The sequence below is a fragment of the Alosa sapidissima genome, chromosome 23 (assembly GCF_018492685.1).
Source record: "Alosa sapidissima isolate fAloSap1 chromosome 23, fAloSap1.pri, whole genome shotgun sequence".
Lineage (NCBI taxonomy): Eukaryota > Metazoa > Chordata > Actinopteri > Clupeiformes > Clupeidae > Alosa > Alosa sapidissima.
This window is the reverse complement of record NC_055979.1, coordinates 21,765,810-21,779,707: the sequence shown is the minus strand read 5'-3', so window position 1 is coordinate 21,779,707 and position 13,898 is coordinate 21,765,810. Positions and strand designations below refer to the sequence as shown.

General features: G+C 40.1%; 1 long non-coding RNA gene across 2 annotated transcripts; it reads right to left on the bottom strand.

The window, feature by feature from the left end:
* Positions 1-5,675: 5,675 nt before the first annotated feature.
* LOC121698729 lies at positions 5,676-11,656 on the bottom strand. 2 transcript variants are annotated; one of them, XR_006026846.1, is made up of 4 exons: positions 11,348-11,656; positions 9,923-9,986; positions 8,529-8,567; positions 5,676-8,349 (listed from the first exon to the last, which is right to left on the bottom strand). It is a non-coding gene; the product is annotated as an uncharacterized LOC121698729 (long non-coding RNA). The 2 variants fall into 2 exon arrangements; XR_006026845.1 differs by having other exon boundaries at positions 11,344-11,654.
* Between the last annotated feature and the right edge of the window lie 2,242 nt (positions 11,657-13,898).

The window sequence follows — 13,898 nt, the reverse complement described above, 5'->3', positions numbered from 1 at the left end:
GCCTTTATGGGAGATGTTTGCTGCTCATTGTGGGAAAAGTCATGGGGTGAAATAAACTCTGTTTATCTCAAATAAAGATTAAAGAACCGAGCAAGGCAGGCTTCATTCTGCTTTTGACAAACATCAGATAAAAAGAAGTCAACAGAACTTCAAAAGACTCAACAACACTAAGTAAAAGATTGCATCACTTGCTTCATCTGGCGAGAGTCAGGTTAACTATGCATAGCATCAAATTAAGACTGAATTATTCCATTATAATCGTAACTGTTTTTGGGGCGTTTTTTTGCACATGTGCAATAAACAGCTTTAGTATTTCATGAGTTAAATCCGACTGACTGCACTGGGAAAATACAATTCACCCCAGGAATATTTGACCACAAAGCTAGAGCTCATGCTAATACAAACACAGGAAATGATTTAAAGGGGGGTGGGGGCATGGACATTTACTGTTGAAGGTTGCCGTGGCACCAGGGATGGGGACTTAGCATGCATTTATAGTGGTGTGGCGTTCAGCAGTCATCTCTGCAGTCAGTTAACAGTAGCTCAGTGCACTGATGAAGAGTCACCAACAGGGGGAGCAAGTCACCCGCTTTACTGGGAATGTACCTTTTGCTTAATTGTTAAATGTAGACACATCTAAAGATTGTATCTCTCAAACAGGACCCAGTGCACATACCATGAGGACCACACATCAACTCTTTAGCAACCCATGGCAGTATGGTATTTTTTTTTTTACTTCTTTCAACTCTCTATGTTCAGTAAGCAACTTTTAAGGACAATCATTTACTGTATTAGTTCAATATGGATTGTAGCTTTGTGTTTATTGTGAGGTCTGAACCCTTATGGTGACAAAGCAAGTAGGAGGTCTTTGGCAGGCTTTTTCTTCTCCCAACGTCTCATGAGAAATATGATTTGCCTGACATTCACAAGACTGATCTGGCAAATCCCTTTCATGAGGCAAAACAGGTCGAAAATGGGAAAGAAGTCTCTTCCCATTTCTAGTTGAATTGTGATATCTTATCTGCAGTATGTGATGGCCTTTAACTAAACTGGATCACACATTTTCATTTTCATCTTTTCTGAGGTGGACTTCAGTCAGGTTTACAACAGGCTAACTGCATTTTGTCCCACAAAGACAGGTTGTAATACCAGATGAATTGGGATTGTTTTGCATATTGCAAAGACATACTATACAGACAGCCTAAGTTTCTGTTTTAGTTTGATGTGAAGCACATGTTGCTCAATCACGGCTACTACCCTCAGATATGAGGTATGGCAGTTCACCAGGGGGCTGTGCCAAATGCACTCACTCACCTCGTCATAACAAAGCAAATGAAAAAAAACAGTCCAGGGTCACAAGCAAGCCAAGTATGATTTAACTCAAATCCAGTGTGTTCTAACACCTCATTTCTCTCTCCAAGGCAGTGTGGTAGACCATAGTTGTCACAGGCAGATGCTAGACACAAACCCCCAAGACACCTGTAGCTATCACAAAACGTTTTTAAGAGTGTGTTGAGATATGTTCTGACACCGGTACCCACATTTGAAGGAACAAAGGAAAGAAATGAGCGGAGGCATCTCGGGTCATGCCGTATTTCTTCAGTTCATTCAAGGTCTCAAGGTCTGCTAAGGTCTGCTGTCATCTAAACATCCTGCTATTCTCAGAGGAGGACAACAAGCAGTTTGTCCCCATGTAAACAGGATAATGCCCCTTCTCCTTCCTGTAATGACCTTTGTATGAAACAAATGTTGGGGAGAAATGTAATTACAACCTGTGGCTTCTTGAGACGGATAGTCCACCTGAAAGATTTTTTATATTAGATTATACATCAATAAACTTAAACATTAATGTATTTCACCACAAAACATGATTACTAACCATGACATGGTGTTACATTAATTATTTTAATGGTGATGCACATCAGCAAGTAACAATCTCTGCAGAAAAAGTTTAGAAATGTTTTTCAAAACATACTGCTGTGAACCCACTACGGATGGTATTGGTGTCTAACGTCATGTTGTGGGTTTCACAGTGCTAGTGGACTCCCACAAGGAAGCAGACACCACATGCTCTTTTCACATTGCCAAAGTCTTGTAGATAATGGTGTCCATTGTCTCTAATCCACTGTTTTGACCTATCTATGAGTACTTTTGCAGCCAGATACTGTTAAATGCTGTATAGTTATATATATTCTTCTTCTATTTTTTATCTTTTACAGTCTTTATTGTTCAGTGTTTTTTATATGTATACACTTTTTCTGCTGTAAGTGCATGTTGTGTGTGTATGCTACTGACCTTGAATTTCCCCTTGGGGATCAATAAAGTATCTATCTATCTATCTATCTATCTATCTATCTATCTATCTATCTATCATCTATCTAGTGTAATGAAAAAGGATTCAGAATTGATGTTGAGCTCTATTTCCTCACAGACAGGTGATAGCATACTCACATATAACCTGCCAACAGGTATTTCAATGTTTGCTTCTCATGTCACATTCTCATATCATTCATTTAAGAGATGACAGTTTCTTCCTCCCACAAGGAGATGTTTCTTAATTTCTTCATGACTGAGTCTGGTCACGTACTGTCTTTGAAAATGTGAGTTACCTCAAACTCTATGCATTTCTCAAGTGAATGTAATAGGGGGGCAGCCGTGGCCTACTGGTTAGTGCTTCGGATTTGTAACCGGAGGTTTGCTGGTTTGAACCCCGACCAGTAGACACGACTGAAGTACTCTTGAGCAAGGCACCTAACCCCTCACTGCTCCCCAAGCGCCGCTGTTGTTGCGGGCAGCTCACTGCGCCGGGATCAGTGTGTGTACTTCACTAATTCACGGATTAGGATAAATGCAGTGACCAAGAGTATATGTACTTATATACTTATAAATAACAAATGGCTTCTCATATTATACCCCAAAACCTCAACAATAAGAACGTACTCCAAAAGAAGGCTGCAAAAGGGAAGACATTTTTATATATATATTCATGATAATTAGTCATGTATCAAAAGGAAATATTGTGTGTTCTGCAGCATGAGCTCAAACCAAATATTATTTCCTCCCAAGATCTAGACCGCAGACATTCACAAATTTCAGCCATCATCTGAGGTTATAAGCCTGTGTTCGGTGCCATTCCAGAAGTTTCCCCTTGGTTGGGTTTGCCATGTGATTGTAGCAGCCATTCAGACTTATTATCAAAGACTTCATTTGAGCAGAACTGCAGAACTAGGGGCCAGTAACTTTCCACAGAGCTCTGGAATCTCTGCTGCCAGACCCCAGACTCATCTACAGGCTCAGTGGGACCGTGGTAATTGATGTGGTAAATTCTTATGCTGAATCACTGACTCATTCTGTTTTCAACAGTCATTTGCGCATTATGATCATTGTAGGACATCCATTAAGTGATCGTTTTTCACCTTAAACACTGATATGACAAGCCAACCAAAACTCAGCCCTTCCTTCTTCTTTTGGAAATGAATCTGCAATCTGCAACTTTGTGGGAGAAATGTGCTGAGGATTCAGATTCAACCACAAGTGATTTAAATCAAATAGTTTTGTTTATAGGGGAATAATTGTTTCATTGTGAAATGGTTGCTTCTGAATATTCCTAAGAAGGTTGTGTAATGTTTAGGTATGTGTAAGGTAACTTTACTAATTTTAGACTTGTGATTAGCGATGACATGAGACAGGAAGCCACATACATTCTTTCAGATCCTTAATTGATGTTTATGACTTTATTGTAATTAATTAATTATTAATTATGTTTATGACTTTATTGATTTTCTTAGTTGTTTTCTGAGTTCTCTGAATGCTGTAAAATACTGACCACTTGACACTTGAGAGTTTAAGTAGAGGTGATAAAAAGCACCCACTGTTTCACCCATTAGCCAATTCTGCAACTGAGAGAAAAGACAAGGTCAAAGCAGCCTCAAAATGCAATTGGCATCCATTGAAAAAGTATGTGAAAAAATGCAGTAAAACAGCTGCTTTAAACAAGATGAAACATCTCAAGTCCTAAAAAGAGAAATATAAATTTAGCATAATACAAATTTGAGGAATGAGACACACTTATCACATTAGATGTGAGAGTTTCGAATGTCAAAGACAGAATCTTTGGTTGGAAGAGTAACTGATATCGCAATGACACTGCAAAACTTACATCCTCTGAAATGGCAAACCAGATCTACCAAGAAGGCTAACACTGTGCCTTAAACTATAGCCTCAAAGCCTAATGGCCTCTTTGGCAAGTCTGAACCATGGTGTTCATGTCTGGGACAGGAAATGGCTGTGCTACATACAGTTGTGTTCTTCAAAAGGCAGTCAGTAAGACCTGCTGTAAACTGCACCATGGACTCTGCTCTGGAGGCAATGAGGCATCGATTAAGCAAATAAATATGACGTTACTCTCCACCAAACACTGAGTTTCCGCTCTCCTTCTACAACCCCATATCATAAAAAGTTGGGACTTTGTGTAAAATGCAAATAAAAACAGAATGTGATCATATGCAAGTCTCGTAAACCCCATATGTAGCAGCAAAACGGACATAGACAACATATCAAATGTTGAAAATTAAGATTTTGACTACTTCATGGAAAATATATGATCATTTTGAATTTCATGTCAGCAACATGTTTCAAGTTGTGACAGGGAATGTTTACCACTGAGATGCTGCTTCACCTCAAAATTCTGTAAATGTTTAGGAACTGAGAAGACCAGTTGCTAGAGTTTCGAGAATTAAGTGTTGTCCCATTCCTGCCCGCTCAACAGTATGAGGTAATCATGTTTTTCATTCCATGATGCACCTAATTTGACAGGTCTGGACTGCAGAGAGGCCATTTTAGCACCTGGACTCTTTCTTGATGTAGAGATACTGTTTAAATATGTGCAGAATTCATTTGGGGATTGTTTTCCTGAAATATTCAAGGGTCTTCCCTAGAAAAAAGCATTGCCTGGATGGCAGTATAATGTTGCTCAAAACCTGTATCATTCCGATTGTGCCTTGCAAAATGTGCTGTATAGGCACTAATGCACCTCCAAACCGTCATAGATGTTGGGTTTCAAATTGAGGACCAAAACAAGGAAGAAAGGTTGGATGCTTGAATAGGCCCTCTCCTCTTTAGCCTAGATGAGTCCATGATTTCCAAAAAGAACAGCAAATTTTGATTGGCCTAACCACAGGACCTTTCTGGTACCTCAGTCCATTGTAAACATGAATAAAGTTGAAGATTTTAATGATGAATACCCCTACATCTTTACTTTTATGAGACTCTGCCTCTCTGGGATGCTCTTTTTCATACCCAATGTTGTCAGTTACCTTAACTAGTTGTGAAACATTCCTCCTTTTGTTTTCTTTATCATTGCACAACTTTTCCAGCATTTTGTCACCCCCCTCCCAACTTCTTTTTGAAACGTGTTGCTGGTATCAAATTCAAAATTAACATATATTTTCCATGAAAGTCAAATTTGTTGTTTCAACATTTTTTATATATTGTATGTGTCCTTTTGGTAACTTAATATGAGTCAACAAGATTTGCATTTTATTACATTATTTTTTCATTCACATTTTACACAATGGGCTAATGTCTAAACACAGATGTATATACAGAATAATGTTGTGATGTGTGGTGCTTAGGGGAAGTGAAGTGTAACGGTAAAAAAGCACATAAACAATGACTGATTTTTCAAAGCTTGCAAATTTATTTAACTACAGCTAAATTCGCAAAAAATACATGGAATACTATCAGTGCTTCATTATTAAGATATTGTAACTATAAGCTGGCTTTGTGTGTTCTTTTTTCCATTAGGTTTTTAAACCAATCGTACACATTCAATAATACAGAATATCTCATACTGTTGCAGACCCTGCCTATACTAGTCACTTGCTATATACAAGACAGCTGGCATACCTAGTCTATGAGGAAGAATATTTGAAAAAGTACTGAAGAAAAAAACAAAACAGCACAGAACATGCAAGTGGACAGAATATTAAAGTCAAGGAAAGACTACAGTAAGCTAGGAGGGCCCCCCATTCTAATATAATACTGGAAGACAAAGAAACTAACGTGGGCTTTCAAGTTGGTCTTCATATTGAGACAGTTAAAAGTATGAATAGCCAGGAAGCAAAGACAAAACTGCAAATACTGAATAACAATACTCTGTTAACCTCACTAGCCAAAATAATTCATAGAAAGCTTTTTGGTTCATATTTTATCAAAGAAATTTATTTTAACATTACTTTACAAAATAGGTAAGTCATTATGAAGATTGTTCAGCTTCTTTATGCTACATATTTGGAAAAATGCATTTCTAAAAAAAATTATGTGCATCACAATTTCAGTTTGACTGTCTGACCAGTTGACTTCTCAGATACAGGTCATCCATCGCCTGCTGGTTAAGATGCAGCAACTAACACCCTGAACCCCAAACGAGTGTCGTCTGACAAAGGTGCATGGATTTTTCAAAGGGACTGTGGGTAAAATGGTCCACCATTTTGTACCCTCCCTCAGCCCCATAACATTATAGCCTCTAAACTATGCAAAGCAATGGTAGAAGCAAAAAGCTCATCTAAAGCTGTGTTGAGTTTCCTTTAACTGACTGACTGATTAATTGATTAATGGAAGCAGTCTTAATATGCAATGTGCAAATCTCAGGGTGATGTACTCAAGACAGTACTGCGCCACAAAATATACTTTTCTTAATATAGTTTATGTGACTCTCCATGTGGCACATAAAAGGGAGAATTACATTTCCTAAAAGTGACCTGTGCTGGGAACTAGCCTATAACTATCATATCCAAGTCTAATCTGTGCTGAGGGGCAAAACAGCTCTTTTAAAGGATTGCAGTTTTGTGATCGCTCCCACCTTCCACAAGTGATTGGATCTCCACCTTCTGAAAATATATCACCTCTGCCTATTTTTTTTTGTTTGTTTGTTTGTTTCACCCATTAATCCAATGAGAAAGCCGCACAGAAAAAAACGACAGAAAAAAACCCAAAACAAAACCAGTCAATCCAGACCAAGTTACAACAACCAGACCACGAAGAACCAACACCTTCTCAGAACATGAAAATATAAAACGAAACCCATCAGAGCTACCTTACCAAGGAGCAGATTAAAGTCCAAAATAGCACCATTCATCAGTGTCTCAAATCCGTGGCAGCATCTCAATCACTTACCACAAGGAAACAATGCATTTCTACAGCTACCTCTATATCACAACGCACATGATTATAGATATCTTTTTTTATACTAGCAAAGCGAAACATAACCAAATAAAAAATAAAATAACATAAAATAAAAATAAAAAGCAATTCTAATAACAAAACAAAATGAACACACAATGATCTCCGAAAGCACTTAGTAAAATACATGATAAGCAGGGACTCTTAGCCTCAGTAAATAACTGTTAAGAGTGTGAATAGTGACATCAAATCGTCTGTAGTGTCCCTATGAGGTTAAACATATACCTTTAGTGTACGACTCAGAAAAGCTGGTTGTCGGCACACATGGAATGTGTGCCTGTAGACTGTAGAGTGTTTTGTTCTCTGTAGGATTTGTGAGGTTTTTGCCATCTCTTTCATAAACAGGTGCACATGTTTTTGACTGGCATACAACTTACACAATTAACGCAGACCCTTTTGTGACCCTAATCAAAGTTTTTTGTGAACAAGCATATAAACCAGGGGGATGAATTAACAAATACAAGATCTGTTGGGCTTGAATACGCCTTAAAATTAGGTGTTGGACAAATGCTGATAGTTCCTGGGGTTACGAACAGAACAATATGTACGGTGGATGTGGCGAATGAAACAAGCAGTGCAAAGTGTATTGAGTGGACAAGTGGAAGACATGCTGCTGCAAGCGCTGTCGGCCACACTGGGCACCCTGTGGGGCTTGTAAACACAGACGCATGGGCTTATAGGTCAGCTCCAGCCTTCTCCTCAGCTCTGCCTCAGGTTGCTTTGTGTCTTTTTTTGGCGTCTCCCCCCCCACCCCCCCACCCCCAAGAAGGTTAAAATATCATCAAGGCTTAGAGTCCCAAGTATTCCTATCAAATTAATGAAATAAAAACCCGACAGAGATGGGAACCACGTCCCAGGCTCATGGTAAAGCTTGACCTCATACCATCCGTCAGCCAAAAACAAACAAACAAGAAAACAAAGACACACAAAAAACGCCTAAGGAAATTAAAAAGTTACAAGATGGGGGTAAACACTCCCCTGTAGGTGTTTTTTTCATGATCTTAAAAAAAAAAATAACATATCTATCCAACATCAGGTGAAAGGAATGTTAAGTTTTCATCGCTGCTCTCCTCCATTGCAGAAGACAACGGGGCTCCGATGTTGCCACTGCCAAAGAAGAACAGAATAGAAACAGCATAAAACAAAATGGTAGTCATATTTTTTATTCAGTGATTCATCACTACAAGTATATCACCACCACAGCTGCTGTCTAGAACAGTAGCCTATTTTCATGGTTTTTCTAAATTAAGCCACTAAACTGTCACTCTACTGTTTACTCCACTTACCCCAGGGAGAGTCCCATTGCTCAAGTTAGATGCTGCTTCCTGAAAGAGGAGTCAAAACAGTATTACTAGAGGTCACAATCATGTCTGAATTGCAAGTTTTAAAAGTGTTACTTAATAAACTCCGCAACGCAACTTCAGTTGCATCACTTCAACACGCACTCTTAAAGGCGCACATCACACATACACTCTGCTTTGGTGAACCAGTGTGGAATTTCTACTTGCTCATAGGACTTAATCTGACCAATGAGGTAGCAGTGGGCTTGACTTGATGCGAGATGCGTGTTTTATGAATGAACATCAAGGAGAGCTTCTGTCGAAGCAGAGAAGCCCATGGCTTCTCTAACAGTGATGGTGGTATCCTTGGAGGACTGCACTATCTACTGAGTAGTTCATTGTCTTCAAGGTGGGAAACTGTCTGTGTTAGGAGACCTTCCGATAGCTATATGACTCTCAAGCACACAAGCCTTATTAAAATTCTGAAATTCTTGTCTGGAACGTTTGCCCACCGACCCCCCCCCCCCCCCCCACACACACACACACACACACACACACAAAAGCAAGTCAGACTGCTCCGCACGCACACACAGACACAGAAGCACACATAGAATGTAGACCAGTGCGCATGACAGCCGCAGAGTGGCTGGCCACCTGCTTCGGTCTGATCCCGCCTCTCATTGCAGCTCAGCGCGGCTTCTCCCTCCTGCTCCAGTCAAACCAGGTCACGTCTCCCAGTCTCACACACACACACACACACACACACACACACTCGCTTTCCCCTTCTCTCTGCTCCCCTCCCCATCCCTGCCACCGAGTGCAGCTGAACCCAATGAACCCTCCTCTGCCTGCAGAGCGCGAGCGCGCGCGCACACACACACACACACACACCCCTCTTGACTCAGCTCCAACAACAGAATGCCTAAATACACCAGTGCGCGCGCGCGCGCACACACACACACACACACACACACACACACACACACACACACACACACACACACACACAGGATGCCCCATCTCACACAGGAAGGCAGACATTAGGATATCCATTGAGGTCTTGGTGGATTGCACAACACCAAGCTAGCTAAGACCAGAAGGAAGCATGCTTAAAAGGTTTGAGAAGAGAGAGCCTAACTACTAGCATTAACAAATGTACAGGCAACCAGGGAACTGTCACTATATGAATAGCAGCCAAGAATTGTATGCACGATTACTTGATACATAAATATAGGAAATACTATCTGCAAAGTCTGATATTGTCCTAAGTTGACCAACTGGCTTTCACAAGCAAAATAATACTTGCTTTCATAGAACCATAAAATACTTAGACAGCATAAATATTAATACCTTCAACGACTGAAATCAGAAATGAGTCGCTCTGAGCTACAGAACCTTACCGGAATCCTCCATTAACAGCTCCACTGCAGACCCGGCGCGCCAGAGAGGAGGGAGGGGGTAATACTGAAAGACAATGCATACCAGCATTTTGACACCCAGCATCGGTTAACAGTTATATGTTTTATGTATCTTTATTTAACTTATATGCAAGCTTGACAGCATGCTGAATTGTCCAGCTCATTAGAAAACAAAAGCCATACACTGATTCTACAGGGTATGCATGACTTCATCGGTCTCGTCGTCTAATTTTAGTAGCTACTCTAGCTACATCTAGCCGGTCATAAACTGTGCTTACAGTACAGTCTCAGCATTCATTTTCAATGAAAATAATGTCCCTACCTAGTGAAACGATGCGCTAACAACTAAAAATCTTGGAATAAGTTTGCTTCTGCTGACTAACCGTTAAGGACAAAAATGCTCTGCCTAGATGTCACCCTTGTGAGCTATTCTGGGGGAGTAACGTTAACGGAAAGCATACCAACACCTCTTGTATTCAGTCGTTTCGTTATCGTAACGTTAGCCAGTTCTGCAAATCAACCGATGACATGAGGCAGTTCACACGGACCGTAATACGCATGTATTGCAGCCATTAACCTTATCGAGGGAAACCAAGCTAGTAGTCTAGTTTGGTGATAGCAGGGGAGTACTGGAGAGCTCTGAAACAGCCAATATCTAACGATGGTTAATTCACATTTTGTTATTATGATAACCCTGACATTCAAGCGGAATAGCAACCACCATTACACTAGTTTTTATCATAATAAAATATGTGTGTTACATTGAAATTGTTTCTGTTATTGTACATTGCACGTATGACTACAAGACACAATGCTCCCAGATCTGTTCCATTTGCCAAATTTGGTCGTATCGCCACGACTTTCCGGTTGGATTTTACCACAACTGAAGAACAAAGCCGCACACTTTTCTCAAACTAGCAGCTGTAGCTATATAGTAATTCCTTAGTAATAACAGTCATGCGTTGATATACATTTTAGACAAGATACTCTTTGCAAATATCTTGTCAAATACGGGCACTGCGTCCAATTAGCCCCCTTTCGGCAGCTGGAGGGCTCAAACCATTCCATGCTAAGGTTAGCTAGCAAACGTTACACTTGGAAATATGTAGGAGGACTTGCATTAGGTAACTGACAGCGACCCAGATAACTACCGGTCTTCTGCGCTAATGTTTTGTTTCTTGGTCGAAGTATACAATATGCTGTTCTACTGTTAAACATGTCTGCTGAAGAATTTCGTTGATCATCGACCTCATACTCAAAATTGCCAAGCATAAGCATTAGCTAGCCTGCTAGCTATTGGAGTTCAGATGACTCTTCTTGCAAGGTGATATTTCGCCAACTAACCAAGTCGTGCCAATGCAATGGTCTAACTTACTAACATTAATGCAGTCAGTGTTACTTACACACCCCTTCATTGTCGTCCAGTTCTTACTCAGAATTGCTGTTGCACAGCAATATCATGCAAGAAGCAGGTCATTCAGTTGAATTAGTTAGCCAAGCTACCGTACTGAAAAGAATTAGCACGGCCTCACTGGGCACTGCGGCCCCGTAGAAGGCGACGTTGAATCACCTACCAAACGTTAAACTTGGTAGTTAGTTACACTCTACGCTGAGCCATTCTAACCACTATTGGGCCGGGGCCAAGCCCCCCATTCCAGCCGCAGCAATGCAACCGCCAGCCAGACTGCTTACTCGACAGTCCAAGCAATCTATTGAAGTCCTACTCTGTCTGGAGGCCAGAGAAGCGCCAATCAGAGCGAAAGTAGTCTGAGCAACCGCCTATAGAAATCGAGTTCCGCCTTGAACGTAATTTTAGTGGCCTGATGAAACTAAAACTATCACTGATTGGCCAGTAGTTCACATAACCAAAGCTCAGTAATTCCAACATTGTAACTTTAGAGTGACAACAAATGTGCTTTTTCGCCTGATTTGGAAATTTGATTGGTTTGCAGTCAACATCATTGTAGCCTACTGATTAAAATTGAGGGAAACCCAATGGTCCTGTAGTAAAGAGAAAGTGTAGCTTCGACCTCAAGTCTGCAGTTTAATCATCAGAGCCAGGCTCACTGATATGTCAGGGCAGCTATAGATGTTGGCCCTGCACTGCACTGTCACATGGTCCTGCCATATAAACATTGTGACTCGTGTTTCAGGTTTCCAGGTTCTAAAGTTATGTGGTCAGAATGTATGCTGTTATCATAGGCTGTTGACTGACCTGTAAATCTCATCTATATTTATACTTGTTTGGGGACAGTCAAAAGAAATTGATCAAAGAATCTGTTGAGGTATACCTTTGTAACAGTTTTGAGAGCTATTTCACCTTTAAAGATTTCTTGGTTAACAGTGAGATCTTAAAGTTAATCCTACAGGGAACAGGGAGGCTAGAATGGGGGGACGTGTTCGGGTAGGCTACCATTAAAAGACGAGCTGCAGCAAGTTGAACCAAAGAGGCCTGGGACACAGACAAAGGGAGTTAAGGTAGTCTGGATGTAAATGCACGGATTACAAGTCAACAAAGGATAGAAATGGTTTGACTTTAGATAAAGGACCCAAGGAGCATAAATCCATACAAGGAGCATTAGGTTCCACTAGATCCTATTAGGACTTTAGTCATAGAATTTAAAAACATTTGGACTATCCAGGCTTTGACGACCTCCAGACAGTCTAAAAGTGATTTTAAGGCATTAATATCTTGCTGTTTTAGAGGTAGGTAAATAGGTATCATCTGCATAGCAGTTGAAATAAATAACTTATTTTCTAAGGATGGAAGCTATTGGGAGCATGTATAGAGCAAATAGGCAAAAGAGAGCCCTGGAGGACCTCAAGGCATTATGAGGAGGAAACAAAGGCTGACAGAACGCTTCTATCAGACAAGTACGGCCTAAACCACTCCAGAGCCATACCTTTACCAACACAATGCTCACAATGCTCAAGGTGAGAGAGGAGGACTTGCTGCCTGTGTCAAAAGTGGCTGTGGGAAAATAATTATTGATTCATCAGTAGCTATTAAAATATCATAAAAACTCTTAAAAGTGCTGTTTGTGAAGGCTTTAAAACTGGACTGAAACACCTAAAAAATGCTATGTGTGCATTCTAAAAAAGGCTGCAGTTGAGTACAACTTTTTCCAATACTTTTAAAAAGGATGGGAGTTTTAGGTGTATGGACTAAAATGTCCTTTAGGCTTTTTACTCAGAGGTCGCACTTGCTTAGCTGGTATGCTATACCTGAAGCAATACCACTATTTATGGCTTGGGATATAAGGTCCAGAAGAACCAAAACATGTCTTACACAGCCTAGGGTAGAAACAATCTGAGCGATAAGTTGGACATTTAATTTGGCCAATAATATATTTTATGAAAGAGAAAGGGGAGGAGAGATTCAAATTGGCTAAAGAGAGTAGAGCAGGTGACAGTTATTGCAGGGTAAAACGATGGGGGTGAGGTAGAAGCTCTAATAACGATAAGCTTGTCAACAAAGAAATTCAGGAATTTGTAACAGGTATCCTAGGATATATCAAGACAAGTAGTTGGGTGGGGGGTATTAAGAACAGAGTTAATAGTAAAAGTACTCATTTATCGTTTATGAAACAATATCAGATATCAGAAAAATAACACATAAAACATTAAAAAAATCCAAACATTAAAGTCCATAATTAAAGTTAAGTGTAATAAATCAGAATGACACAAGAAAAAAGTATTGAACGCACCTACTGAAATTTCTTAAATACTTTGTGGAAAAGCCTTTGTTTGTAATGACAGCTTGAAGATTTCCTGTATGACAAAACTAGTCAGTCGCAGTATTCAGGTGTGATTTTGGCCCATTCTTCAACAGATCTTTAAATCTGAAGATTCCAGTGGTCCCTCTTGTAAATCCTGCTCTTTAGTTCCTTCCAGAAATCTTCAATTGGTTAGGGCCTTGATTTCCTTTCTCTGAAACCAATTGAGAGTTTCCTTTGCT